The following is a 13,041-nucleotide window of genomic DNA, read 5'->3' on the forward strand; positions in this document are numbered from 1 at the left end:
ATGCAAGCACGGCTGCAGAGCCAAGATGAGCAGATTCGTATTCTGCGACAACAGGCTCCATCAGGGAGTGCTGCCCCTATCGTACCATCTGCAGTGGTACCAGTTGTACAGCCAGGAGAGGTTGGGAACAGGTGGGAGCCGTTATATGAGCGGTTCAGAAAGTTGCATCCCCCAACTTTTGAGGGAGGACCTGACCCACTGAAGGTCGAGCAATGGCTGACTATGATTACTACTATTCTGGATTTTATGAGGATAGATGGGCATGACAGAGTGGCCTGTGCCACATATCTATTGAGAGAGGATGCCCGCATTTGGTGGGAAGTGGCATCACAGACCAGGGACGTCACTTCTTTGAGTTGGGAGGGATTTAAGGACTTGTTCAACCAGAAATACTATAATGTTTCCATCAGGGTAGCAAAAGTTAATGAGTTTGTGGGTTTGGTGCAGGGCAACATGACAGTTACTGAGTATGCCCTAAAATTGGATAGACTTGCAAACTTCACACCAGACCTTGTGCCTACAGATGCAGCTAAGTAGGATAGATTTATTAGAGGGCTTAATGTTATGATAGCCCGAGATGTGAGGATTACGACAGTTCTAGTGGGGACAACTTATGCCCAGGCTATGGAGAAGGCTCTTACCGCTGAGGAAGCGAAGAATAAGATCTGGAGGGAAAGTGAGTAAGGCAGGAGGGCCGTAGAGTGGTGCCTCCTTATTCTGGGTCAGGTAGGGGCGGAGGCCCCAGTGATTTCAAGAGAAAGACTCCTGACACTTCGACCGCTGCTGGTCCTGATAGGAGGGGTCGGGGTGGTCAGGGTGGCCGTCAAGGGGGCAGTGAACCATGGAGGAGTTATCCGAAGTTCCCGAGGTGTAGAAGACGCCATCAGGGCGAATGTCAGGCCAAGGCTTGCTGTGTGTGTGGAATGGTGGGGCATCTCAAGAAGGACTACCCAACAATGAAGAAAGGGGAAGCAGGAAAGGTGGATAGCTTAACTCCAGCTCGAGTATTCACCTTGACACAGGCAGAGGCCGAGGCTAGTCCCTCGGTAGTGACAGGTCAGCTTTCTAGCGCTGGCTCTCCTTTTACTGTATTGATTGATTCTAGTGCTACATATTCCTTTGTTTCTAGTAAAGTGATTGATAGACTGTGTAGACCTAGTGAGTATTGGACTGCAGGGTTTGGGACTTTATTGCCTACAGGTGAACTGGTAGTTTCTAGGAAATGGATTAGGGCACTGCCAGTGATGGTTGATAGTAGGGAGCTTTCGGTAGATCTGATTAAGTTAGACATGGAGGATTTTGATAAGATCTTAGGGATGGATTGGTTGGTCAGGTATGGGGCTACTATTGACTGCAGGAAGAAGATGGTGACTTTTGAGCCTGAGGGCGAGGATCCTTTTGTCTTCGTGGGTGCGGTGTGTGGACCCCGCATACCCATGATATCAGCATTGAGAGCTAGAGACTTGTTACAGGGTGGATGTATAGGTTTTCTGGCTAGTGTGGTAGACGCTACCAGGGTGTTGCCAGCGGGGCCGGGAGAGACCAGGGTGGTTTGTGAGTTTTTAGACGTATTCCCTGAGGAGTTACCAGGGTTGCCGCCACGCAGGGAGATCCAATTTGTTATTGAGTTATCACCGGAGACAGAACCAGTATCAAGAGCACCATATAGGATGGCACCAGCAGAGTTGAAGGAATTGAAGATGCAGTTGCAGGAACTTTTGGATTTGGGATTCATCAGGCCTAGTTACTCTCCATGGGGCGCTCCAGTCTTGTTTGTTAAGAAGAAAGACGGGACTCTGAGAATGTGCATAGACTACAGGGAATTGAACAAGTTGACTATTAAGAATAAGTACCCTCTACCAAGGATTGATGACTTGTTCGATCAGCTGTAGGGAAAGACGGTGTTCTCAAAGATTGATCTTCGATCTGGTTATCACCAGCTGAGGATCAAGGACGAGGACATACCAAAGATGGCCTTCTGAACACGGTATGGGCACTATGAGTTCTTGGCCATGTCTTTTGGTTTGACCAACGCCCCAGCAGCTTTTATGGATCTGATGAACAGGGTGTTCAAGGACTTCTTGGATCAGTTTGTCATTGTCTTCATCGACGACATCTTAGTATACTCCAATTTAGAGGCAAAGCACGAGCGGCATCTTCGACAGGTTTTACAGAGGTTAAGGGAGCATCAGTTATACGCCAAGTTTAAGAAATGTGAGTTTTGGTTGCCTGAGGTGAATTTTCTTGGGCATATGGTTGGCGCAGAAGGGATTAAGGTGGATCCATCCAAGGTGGAAGCAGTGAGAGATTGGCCGAGGCCAAGGAACGCCTCAGAGGTGCGGAGTTTTCTTGGGTTGGCAGGCTATTACAGGCGGTTTATAGAGGGATTTTCGAAGATTTCTTCACCAATGACAAAGTTGACAAGAAAGAATCAGAAGTTCGTTTGGTTAGAGAAGTATGAGAACAGTTTCCAAAAGCTGAAGCGGCTTATTACTGCACCTGTACTGAGTCTTCCTTCGGATGAAGGAAAGTTTGTAGTATACTGTGATGCATCGAGGATGGGTTTAGGCTATGTGTTTATGCAGAATGAGAAAGTTATAGCTTATGCATCGCGGCAGCTGAAGGAATATGAGCAGCGGTATCCTACCCATGATTTGGAGCTGGCGGCAGTGGTATTCGCACTGAAGGTTTGGCGGCATTACCTGTATGGGGAGAAGTGCGAGATATACACTGACCATAAGAGTTTGAAGTATTTCGTCACCCAGAAGGATCTGAACATGAGGCGGAGGCGTTGGTTGGAGATGGTTAAAGATTATGATTATGATATTCTTTATCATCCGGGGAAAGCCAATGTGGTGGCGGATGCGTTGAGCCGGAGGGGCCCAGGTCAGTTGTATAGTTCCACCCAGATCTCAAGAGAATTAACTGATGAGATGGCCAGGGCAAAGATAGAGCTGGTGGTGGGCCAGTTGGCCAATATTACCTTGCAGTCGACCCTGCTAGAGTGGATCAAGGAGGGGCAGTTGGTAGATGCGTAGTTACAGGAAGTTAGGCAGAATGTCTTAGCATGGATAGTTTAGGACTATTCTATTTCTAAGGTTGGTATGCTTCGATATCAAGGACGGATTTTGTTCCGGCAGATGAGGGGATCAGACGAGAGATACTGGATAAGTCTCACACTGCGCCATACTCGCTTCATCCGGGTACCACGAAGATGTATCAAGATCTATGGACATTATATTGGTGGCCCGGGATGAAGAAGGATGTGGTAGAGTATGTGGTCAGATGTTTGACATGTCAACAGGTGAAGGCTGAGCATCAGCGACCAGCGGGATTGCTTTAGCCTTTGGGTATTCCGGAGTGGAAGTGGGAGGACATCACAATGGATTTTGTGGGAGGTCTACCCAGGACAGTGGGACTTTGTGACTCGGTATGGGTGATAGTGGACAGATACACCAAGTCAGCTCATTTTCTGTCAGTTAAGTCAACTTATATAGTGGAACAGTATGTAGAGTTGTATGTGAGAGAGATAGTTTGTCTCCATGGGGTTTCCAAGTCTATTGTATTTGATCAAGACCCTATCTTTACCTCTAAGTTCTAGGGAGCTCTGCAGAGAGCCATGGGGACTCAGTTGAAGTTTAGCACAGCCTTTCATCCTCAGATTGATGGACAGTCTGAGAGGATGGTTCAGGTGTTGGAGGACATGCTTAGGGCGTGTGAGTTTGATTTTGAGGGATCTTGGAGTCAGTATCTTCCATTGATCGAATTCTCATATAACAATAGTTATCAATCCACGATTGGAGTGACTCCTTACGAGATGTTATACGGAAGGAAGTGTAGGTCACCCATTCATTGGGATGAGATGGGTGAGAGAAAATATTTGGGGCCAGATATGGTTCAAAAGACAAATGAGGCTATTGAGAAGATTCAAGCCAGAATGTTTGCTTCGCAGAGTAGAAAGTAAAACTATGCTGATCCTAAGCGTAGAGACGTAGAGTTCCAGGTTAAGGACCACATGTTTCTGCGAGTTTCACCACTGCGAGGGGTGAGGAGATTCAGAGTAAAGGGCAAGTTGAGCCCTCGATTTTTTGGACCTTTCGAGATTCTAGAAAGGATTGGATAGGTGGCTTACAGGTTGGCCTTGCCACCGTCGCTGTCGGAAGTTCATAATGTATTCCATGTCTCTATGTTGCGGAAGTATGTCTGGGATTCAACACATGTGCTGAAGTATGAGGACTTAGAGTTACAGACAGATTTGTCCTATGAGGAGCGACCAGTTCAGATTTTGGATCGGAAGGATAAAGTTATACGAAATAAGACGATTCCGTTAGTTAAAGTATTGTGGAGAAATTGCAAGGTCGAGGAAGCGACCTGGGAGCTAGAGACGGTGATGCGGGATCAGTATCCCGAGCTATTCAGGTAAATTTCGAGGACGAAATTCTCAGTATGAGGGGATAGTTGTAACGACCCATAATCACTAATAAGGCTTAAGGGCCTTGATTAGTGTGCCGGGAGGGCATAATTGGTTTATGCATGAATATATTGACTTAATGCATGATTATATGATAAGCATGCTAGTATGGTTATATGAATATAAATGTGATTATATGCTTTAATTGTGAGAACCACATTATTATGTGGGTAAATCTATAGCATGCGACTTGAGGCGATTCTAGGGAGCTAGTTAGCGAGAAAGTCATAACGGGGCTTAATACTTGACTTTGAGCAAGTCAAGGGGTATTTTAAGTACCGGAAGGTTATTTAGATTAGCGGGTTATGGAAATAAATAATTGGAGATATATTTGAGGTTAGGATGCTTAGGCATGAATACTGGGGAATTTTACCATTTTTCCCTCGGGAACGTTTCCAGCACCCCAAGCCTTGGGATTAACTTAATCACCTAAGGATAGACTAAGTAAAATCTCAAAACATAGTATAACACAAGGAACCGACCCTCCCTCTTTCTCCTTTTTCTCTCTCAAGGAAAAACCACAGAAAACTTAAGGAATTCAGTGGTTTGGGGTGGAGTCTTGAAGGATTAGTCCAGTGTTCAGCTAAGGAGTTCAATCAAGAACTGAGGTAAGTTATAAGCTTTGTGCATGGCGATTAATTGTGTGTTTTGGCTGGGTTTTAAAGTGTTTATGGTTTTGAAATTTAAGGACTGAATTGAAGCTAGAAAGCTTGGGTTTTAGCTCAGAAATCGTTAAGGGAGTTGGTTCATCAAAGAAGGTAAGCTCTAATTCATGATTTAGTGTTTGAATTCTGAGTTTTTATGGCTAGTTTAAGTGTTCTTGAGTAAGTGAGTTTCAGAGATTGAAGTGGGATTTTGGTAAGTTTCTAGGCTAAGTTTCAGGTGGGTTGTGTTGCTGGAATCATGTGAAAAGTTTTGGGATAATTGAGCTGTGGAATTGGGATGGTTTTGAGTGAGGTTTGAGAGTAAAAAATGGTGGTTTTTCTGGGTTTGAAGGGGTCGATCCACGACATAGTTCTTGGTGAGCCGCGGCTCGTGTCTAGTTCTGAGCCCAAATGGGCTCTGTTTGGGGGCTATGCCATGGCATGGATGGCTTGAGTCGCGACCCTTAAGGGATTTTGGGATTTTAAGCATGGGAATTTTACCTAGGGTGCTCGGGATTGCATCTACTACCGTGTTTGGTGGAGTTCAATGTTCCGGGGACTAGAACTTTATCTAGAAGCCCTTTTACGATCACTAATGGTATCCTTTATCTTGGTTGTGACTAGGTATAAGCTAGGGGCTCGAGAAACGAATCGTGCTCAAGAGGTATCTTGCACAATCAATACACTTGGAAACTGAAGATAAGAAAACTGCACCGGTTGTGGATTTATATCAGGACTAAGGGTTCCTTGTTTGTATGCTTTATGAAGGATGGTATTATGCCATGTAAAAAGTAAACAACCGGCCTAGAGTGCCGAAGTTTACACTAGCACACAGGGAGCGGCTCGGGCACTAGTAGCTGAGGACAGCTTATTATGCACTGAGCTCGGTTTAAGCGGGTCGGAGTCAGTGGGTTAAATAGAGGGTGCGACCTAAGGTGTCGACCCTAATTGCCGTGTGACTTTATTGTTATTATTGATTGGTAGATTGTTATGTTGTATAGCTAGCTGAATCTATGATTGAATCTTTGTGCTTTGTGACCATTGTGGTGTGATAAGTATATGAACATGCTTAAAGGGTTATTCAACTGTTATCATTGCTTGTTATATAATGTTATGTTTTCTTGCTGGGCCTTGGCTCACGGGTGCTTCGTGGTGTAGGTAAAGGCAAGGGCAAGATTGATCAGCCCTAACTCGAAGAGCTCTGAGGGCAGAATGTACATGATCAGCTGCTCAGCACCACGGTTGAGAGGGAGACAGGAACAGGAGAACCAGAAACGTCTGTTTTGCCCTTAGAGTGGCTAATGGTTGTTTGAACTCTGGAAATTTTGTAAACTGACTTTTGAATGCTGTTCCTTTTTGGGATCCCATGTGTAAAAATGCTTAGTTGTATGAAATGTACCCTTTTGAGACCAAAACCTTTTAACCCTTGTTCATTAGTGATTTTTGTATCACGTTTTTCACTAAATGACTTGATTAGCAAGTCTTGCACCTTTATAAGTACACAGTGTAGCGGTCTTGGCTATCCAGGACGTTACAGATAGGTAATGGAGAACTATGCACCCTACCCAGCTCAGTACATGGAGCCAATCTTTGAGCGGTTTCGTAAGCAATACACTCCAAACTTTGAAGAGACAACGGACCCTTCGAGGCGGAAGAATGGCTCAGGAATGAAGAGTTGATCCTAGTACACATGAATCTCGGCAACACGGACCGCATATCCTGCGTTTCTTCTCTTCTAAAGAAAGATGCTAGAATATGGTGGGACTTAGTGCAGCAGACTAACGACGTCGTCACCATGACATGGACTAGATTTGTGGAGCTTTTCACAATAAGTATTATAACTCTACAATCATCGCTACGAGGGTGGAAGAGTTCACCAGTCTGAAGTAGGGCAACTTGATGGTAGCAGAGTATGCTCGACAGTTCAACCGACTAGTCAAGTTTGCACCAGAGTTGGTTCCAACAGACTTTTTGAAGGTTACCATGTTCGTTAGAGGACTAAGACCAAAGATTGAGCTAGGATTCAAGCTAGCAACTCCTGGAACCACTTCTTATGCCGATGCTCTAGAAACAACTATAGAAGTGGAAAGGCTTCAGGTGAATGTTAGTAAGGAGAAGGCCAGTAAGCCTGAACCTAAACAACAGAATCAACCTCAGAACGGTCGGAACCATAGCAACAACCATAAACATAGCAACAATAATGGCCAGAAGAGAAGGCATCCTGACAGTAAGCAATCTGACAATGATAAAAGAGCATGGACAAACAATGGGGGCAATAGGTCGGGTTTTGTAGAATACCCGCAGTGCTCTAAATGCCAAAAGAAACATCCTGGTGAGTGTCGTGCAAACACCAAGGGATGTTACAATTGTGGTCAGGGAGGTCATCGGAAGAAAGAATGTCCACAGCTCAAGCAAGAAGAAAAAAGGGACAACAAGATGGTTCCTGCCAAAGTCTTTGCCTTGACCCAGGGAGAAGCTGAGGCTAGTAACAAAGTGGTCACAGGTCAGATTCCTATCCTCGATAATACATGTTCAGTATTATTTTATTCGGGAGCAACACACTCATAGATCTCGTTAGGAATGATAGAGAAATTAGACAAACCTTGTGAAAGATTTAGAACTAGGTTTGTGACAGAATTTCCTTCGGGCAAAGTAGTCCTATCATCACGGATAGTACAAGGCGTACTGATCAAAATTGAGGCTGTAGAACTAGAAGGAGACCTGATAGAGTTTGAGATCAAAGACTTCGACGTGATACTGGGCATGGATTGGCTATCAAGGCATGGCGCAACCATCAACTGCAGATGCAAGCAAGTGATGTTCGAAACTTCTGACGGTCAGAGACTATGTTTTATGGGAAAGGTTTCAGGACTACGGACACCACTTATTTCATCTCTCAAAGCTCAAAGGATGATAAAAAAAGGATGTCACGCATTCTTAGCCAGCGTCACGAATGTGGTAAAGGAAACACCACTAAAGGTTGGAGATGTCCGCATCATAAAAGAATTCCCAGAAGTATTTCCTAACAACTTACTAGGGTTGTCGCCGACTTGGGAAATTGACTTCACAATCAAAATAGTACTAGGCATTATCTTTATGGAGAACGGTGTGAGATTTATACGGACCATAAAAGCTTAAAATATTTCTTCACGCTAAAGGAGCTCAACATGAGGCAGCGCTGGTGGTTAGAACTAGTAAAGGATTATGACTGTGAAATCCTATACCACTCGGGAAAAGCAAACGTAGTTGTTGATGCGCTAAGCATAAAGAGTTACGGGAATCTAGCAGCAATACCCAGAATAGAAAATCCGCTTCAGCGAGAGCTGATCAATGCCAGAATAGAAGTAGTTATTGGTAAACTGGCTAACTTGTCCATCGAGTCAAGTCTGTTAGAAGATATACATATCGGGCAAGGTCATGATGACACATTAGTATCTCACATAGCTGCAGTTAAAGAAGGCAAGGCCACATATTTCTCTATATCAGGACAGGGGTTCATGAGATATAAGGATCGGGTATGCATGCCAAATGATCATGGAATTAAGATGAAAATTTTAGAAGAAGCGCACAATACTCCATACTCAGATCACCCAAGGTCGACCAAGATGACTCACGACCTTAAGGCATTATATTGGTGGCCAAGAATGAAGAAAGATATAGCGGAATATGTGTCTAAATGCTTAGTATGACAGCAAGTGAAAGCAGAACATCAGCGGCTGCAGGCTTATTACAACCGCTTAGTATCCCAGAATGGAAGTGGGAAGACATAGCCATGGGCGTGACAGGACTACCACGAACAAATAAGCAGCACGACTCGGCTTGGGTAGTATTAGATAGACTAACCAAGTCATCTCACTTCCTACCTGTCTAGACTACGTACACAGCAGATCAATTAGCAGACATTTATGTATGAGAAATAGTACGACTGCATGGAATCCATAAGACCATAGTATTCGATAGAGGATCGGTGTTTACATTGAGATTTTGGGGAAGCTTGCAGCAAGCCATGGGTACCAAGTTAAGTCTTAGTACGACATTTCATCCTCAGACCGATGGTTAGTCCAAGCATACCATACAGATTTTAGAGGATATGTTGCGCGCTTGTGTACTTGATTTCGGAGGATCATGGAGTAAGTATTTGCCACTAATAGAATTCTCCTACAACAATAGCTACCAGTCAACGATCGGGATGGCACCCTATGAGTTACTTTATGGAAGGAGGTGTCGATCACCGTTACATTGGGACGAGGTAGGAGAAAGGCAACTTCTTGGACCCGAAGCTGTTAGAGAAGCTCCAGACACAGTAGCATTATTTAGAAAGCGTATGCTCCCTGCTTAGAGCCATCAGAAAAGTTATGCAAATGCCAAGCGGCGTGATGTGGAATTTAAAGTCGGAGATCAAGTCTTCTTAAAGAAATCTCCTATGAAAGGTGTGAAGTGGTTTGGGAAGAAAGGCAAGCTTAGTCCCCAATTTACAGGTCCATTTGAGATATTGGAAAAAGTGGGAACAGTTGCATATAGATTAGCCCTACCGCCAACTTTAGTAGATAGTCATAATGTGTTCCACATCTCGATTCTGCGTAGATATGTGTCAGACCCATCTCACGTCCTCAAGTACGATACAACAGCACTCCAGAAAGACTTGAGTTACGAGGAACGACCGATTAGCATCCTATATAGAGGGATGAAGGATTTACGGTCTAAGAGTATTCTGATAGTCAAGGTCCTATGGAGTAATAGTTCTGAACGGGAGGCAACGTAAGAGTTGGAGGAAGACATGTTAGCACAGTATCCGGAATTGTTTGGTATGTAAATTTCGGGGATGAAATTCTTTTAAGTATGGGAGAATTGTAGTGTCCCAAAATATTTACTTAGCTAGCTAGATAGTAGTAGTAGTTAGTATTTGTTTGTAGTATGTTAGATTCTGTGAATTTGGTTCAAGGCGGGACTCAGTTGGACACTCATAGCACCAGTTATAGATTTTATAAGTTTAACCTATAGTTTAAGAATATTAATTATAACATAAGGTTTGATTAATATAGTTGATTATAGAGATGTCATTTAGTATAACCTAAGGTTTCGATAGAATTCTTAAGAATGTGACACTTGTCATAAGCATGTTTATTAAGGATTTAAGAATTTATGATGAATAGTTTAATTAAAAGAAGAATTTACAAGCTCTAGAACCTTCTAGAAACTATAAGGATCACGTTTAGACTTAGTCAAAGTTGTTTTATCAATTCAAATATATGTTGAAAAAGTGCAAATACGTGTTTGATATATCAGCGTATGCCGAATATATCGCAGCTATAGGGGCCGATATATCGCCTACGGAAGATACGGAAAACACGTCGACTTTGCACGAACGTTCGAATGGGGCTCGGAAAAGTGGTCTAGGCGATATATTGCCCAGGGTAGGCGATATATCGCCCCTGGTGCATTATTTTTTAATATTGAGGATTTTTAATTTTAAAATAGCCTTAACCACTTGGACTTGCCTTTGAATGATTTTGATCAAGTTCTGGGCGTCTGTTGAACGAAAATTCAAATCTTTTTCATTTTAAATTCATTTATTTATTTAAATTAAAAGGGGTTAGTTTCAATCCTTGAACTCTATAAATATGACCTAGTACTCAGCCATTTTCTTCATTCTTCAAGCAGTCTTAAGAGCCTCCAAGTTGCTAGTGTTACTATAGAGAGAAACACTTGGGTTTTTGGGTTAAAAGCTTATTCATGCTAAGCTTTTCTAAACACTTGGGAAGTGAGATATAGTGATATTTCATCGAGGTTTAGATCAATTCATAAGATCATTCAAGGTATTCTTATCCTTAAGTTCAATTCTTTATGGTTCTTTAGTTTTCTTTATTTTCTTTCTTTTTAGATCCTAACTCTTGTTTATGTTTCTTAGTTAGGTGTTTAAGTTTCTTGAAAACTTAAGGTTCTTCTTGGTAAGTTTCTTCTTTGATGGTTTTGTTTTCTTTTCAACTATTTTCTTTGGAAACTCACCATTCTTACTGTTGCTTTTTAGGAGTGTTCTAATCCTTTCTTGTTCTCAAATATCCCGGTTTTTGGTAAGAAAAATATGATAGATTTTATGTGTTTATATGTTTATGTTATGATATGTTTTATGCTATGATATATATATAAATATGTCTTGTAGTCATTTGGGGCTTATAGTTGCTTAGATAGCAAATCCCAAGAATTTTTATCATTTTCATGGTTTAGAGTTATGATTTACCCTACCTCGATTAGTAGATTGGGGATCTAGATGGGTTATCACATACTATCATGTGATCTAACCTACCTCGATTAGTAGACAGAGGACCTAGATGGTTTATCACATGTCATGTTAATGAGTTAATGGCCATTAATATTGTAGTCCTATATGTTATATGTTTTTTTTATAGTCTTATGTTTATGATTTATGATATATGTTGTTAGTAGATTTTCCTTGCTGGGCATTAGGCTCACTCATTTATTTTTACCTTGATGCAGGAAAATGATTATGGAAGGCGGAAAAATTTATGGCAGCTTGGCTTGTGTGTTAAGGATGAATGGATTGAATGGACTGCGTATCGATCGAGGATGACGTTATATTTGTTTAGTCTTTTAAATTATGTTTTGATGTAATTCCGCAATTAGTATTTAAAACAATAAAAGTTTATGTTTTATAACAATGGGTACCCATACCGTATTTTATATTTCATATGTTACTTTGTATTTTGCACAATATTTATTTTGGGGTTTTAAATAAAGCTATGTTATTCCTTATGTGTGTTTCCCAAAATAGTAGCCATGTGTAGTAGTTTTAATGATCTAAGGTCTTAGAAATAGTTGGGTCATTACTCTCTCTCTCTATCTCTCTCTCTTTCTCTCTTGCTGACGGTCCCAAAGAGCAAAACGAGGCTCTTCTGTCTTTTCTTCCTTTTATCTAACCCGAGATAAAACTAGCCTAATGGGAATGGGAAAGTTTCCCAAATCTAATTTTAATTTATTTGCTTTTTATTTGATTTTTCTTAAATAAAGGAATTGAAAGTGTAACATCCCGTATTTTGAACACCGTTAGTAGCCGGTCGAAGTCAGTGAAGAATTTTGTGAAATATTATTTCGATAAATAATATTATGTGAAATTATGTTATTTCGTGATTTTTATAGTCTTTGTGCTAATTTGATAAAGGGTTTAGGCCTATGCAAAGAAAATTGGTCTTGGATCGAGGGGCAAACCCTAATAACGAAAAAATCTCGGATTAGGTGAAATGAGGAATACTATGGCATAAAAATATTTGGCAACTGGGACTTTATAGTCGAGCCAGTAAATTTAAGAAAAATTAATTGAGGATTTAATTCCAATCTACCGAGCTTAATAATGGAAATTCTTGCCCGAGCCTCTAAGGGCATTTTGGTCAATTTGAGTAAATTACCAAAATTATGTGTTATGTGACAAAATTTATTTTTTTTCACATTTATTTTATTTTAGCTTGGAGATATTTAAAAACAATAGGGTAAAATTTTGGCTAAATTTGGAGATTGAAATTACCAAAGGGCCCTTGAGTGCATTAGAATTGAGTTAAAAGGGGCAATGGCATTTTAGTCATTTCCAAAGGGGGGGGGGGGAGAAGGTGAAATGGGTGGCTAGGCTATGCCCTAGTGTACTCAAGTGTCTATGACACCTATTCTAGGAAGAGTAAGAGGCCACCTCACCCATTGGCTAAACCTCCAATCATTCCTCTTACACATTCAATCATTATTCTTTTAATTTCTTCTTTTTCCTTAAGAAAACAAAAATGGCTCTCTCCACTTCTCTCCCCGAAACCAAGATCTCTCTCTCTCTGCCCTCCATTGCTTCCATTTTCTCTCCTCAAGCTTAGTCACCCACTCTCGATTAAAGGAAGGGAAGAAGCTCAAGAGCACTCCAAGGAAGAGTAA

This window comes from Humulus lupulus, chromosome 5 (assembly GCF_963169125.1).
Source record: "Humulus lupulus chromosome 5, drHumLupu1.1, whole genome shotgun sequence".
Classification (NCBI taxonomy): Eukaryota; Viridiplantae; Streptophyta; class Magnoliopsida; order Rosales; family Cannabaceae; genus Humulus; species Humulus lupulus.